The sequence below is a fragment of the Myotis lucifugus genome, unplaced genomic scaffold (assembly GCF_000147115.1).
Source record: "Myotis lucifugus unplaced genomic scaffold, Myoluc2.0 scaffold_10351, whole genome shotgun sequence".
Lineage (NCBI taxonomy): Eukaryota > Metazoa > Chordata > Mammalia > Chiroptera > Vespertilionidae > Myotis > Myotis lucifugus.
Window position 1 is genome coordinate 2095 of NW_005881399.1, and position 2033 is coordinate 4127.

At 38.0% G+C, this 2033-nt stretch overlaps 1 non-coding gene across 1 annotated transcript; it reads right to left on the bottom strand.

Moving 5' to 3' along the window:
• Positions 1-826: 826 nt before the first annotated feature.
• On the bottom strand, positions 827-933 carry LOC111824893. The gene has a single exon (XR_002827954.1). It is a non-coding gene; the product is annotated as a U6 spliceosomal RNA (small nuclear RNA).
• Positions 934-2033: the final 1100 nt, after the last annotated feature.

The following is a 2033-nucleotide window of genomic DNA, read 5'->3' on the forward strand; positions in this document are numbered from 1 at the left end:
CTAGAGAATATTCCGTCTGAAGCATGGAGTGGAAGAAAAGAATGGAAAATATAGAAAAGAGCATAAGGAATATAGAATGGTAGAAAAGTTTAAATACATTTAATTGGAGTCACTTAAGGAAAGAGGGTAAGTGGTAGTTCAGACGAAGAGTTAGTTATATTTACAATATTATTGAAATGCTTTAAACTATAGGTTTAAGAAACTCTACAAATCTTAAGTCAAATAAAAATTAAAAAATCCCCAAGAGGCACATTGAAGGGGAAAAAAAAGACACATTACCTTTTGAGGAGCAATAATACTGACAGTTCATTTTCAAGATACTAGTAAATGATGGAATCCAGGAGACAGGTCAAGGGTACATGTTATAACTTTTAAGAACTGAAAGACTATAGTTGCCAATCTAGAATTTTACACAAAGAAAAACATTCTTTAAAAATGAAGTTGGAACTAAGAGGTTAACAAATGAAAACAGAGAATTCATTGCCAAGACAGCTGCACTAAAAGAAATACTAAAGGATGTTCTTTACTGAACGAAAATAATCCCAATAGAAGCAAAGAAATGCAGGAGTGAATGAATGATAAGAGGTAAATGTGTGGGAAAATATGTGAATATTGACTGCATAGAATAGTAATGATATCCTAATATATTATTTTTACATGAAACATTACAATATTTGACAATAATAGCCAAAAGGCATGAGGAAAATAAGTGGAGTTAAATTGTAAGGTTCTTGCATTATCTGGGGAGTGGTAAAAGTACAGATTGTAGTAGACTAACAATTCATGCACACATGCTGCAATTTCTTCTTCTTTTTTTTTTCTTTAAAAAAATATGGAACGCTTCACGAATTTGTGTGTCATCCTTGCGCAGGGGCCAGGCTAATCTTCTCTGTATCGTTCCAATTTTAGTATATGTGCTGCCGAAGAAAGCACTGCAATTTCTTGATAACCATCAAAATAATGTATAGCTAAGAAGCTAATTGGAGAAATAGAATAATTTTAAAAATCTAATTTATCTCTTACCTTTTGAGACAGCATGGAGGGACCTGGAGAGTATTATGCTAAGCAATATAAGCCAGTCAGAGAAGGACAAGTATCACATGATCTCACTCATATGTGGAATCTAATGAACAAAATAGATCCAGAGACAATGAAGCTTAGAACAGAGTGCGAAATCTCAGAGGGAAGGTGGGGGAGGGAGGGTGGGTGGATGGGAAGTGATCTTCCAAAGAACTTGTATGCATATAAGCATAACCCATGGACACAGACAATAGGGTAGTGAAGGCCTGGGGGGCGGGGGTAGGGGCGGGCTTGAAGGGGTCAATTGGGGGGAAAAGGGGACATATGTAATACTTTCAACAATAAATATTTAAACAAAAATCTAATTTAAAAAAATGAAAACATATCTTTAAAATGTCTTTGGCTATTTGTATTTGTTCTACCTGTATATTTTGCCCAGTTTCTATTGGATGCTTTCCTTTCTTACTGATTTCAGATAGATTTAAATATAGGCAAATAGAACTGTGTCCATGGGAATGTTGCAAACGATCAGTGTTAAATGTTTATGCTGTGGTTCGACCACTAAGGGCCTGGTTTGACCGCTTGCTTTGACATTAGTGAGAAGAGGTCCGTAGTGAGAACGCCCGATAGGTGTTCACCGATGCCTAATGATTGAACTGAATTGAGGAGGTCAAGGGGCTAATAAGCAAACATGGGTTCTACATTATTGTCACTTAGAGAATAAGGACTTATCCAACCCATGGCAGGAGTAGCGAATAGTGAATCTTTAAGGCCAAAAAGGGAGCAGAAATAAACCGGGCTGCCAAGAACTACCGGAATCTGCCAAAGGCCAAAATGTGTGATACATACCTAATCAAGACCAGCAGGCGGCGCTCTAACCACGTCCCATTGCTACCCAGACTACCAGGGCCAAGCCTGAGCACTGAGGGAGTGGAAACTGATGGAGGCATGGGGAGAGTCTGAGACTTAACTTTTTGGCCCCGCGCTTCCTCCAGGGGTGAAATCCCAGAGCT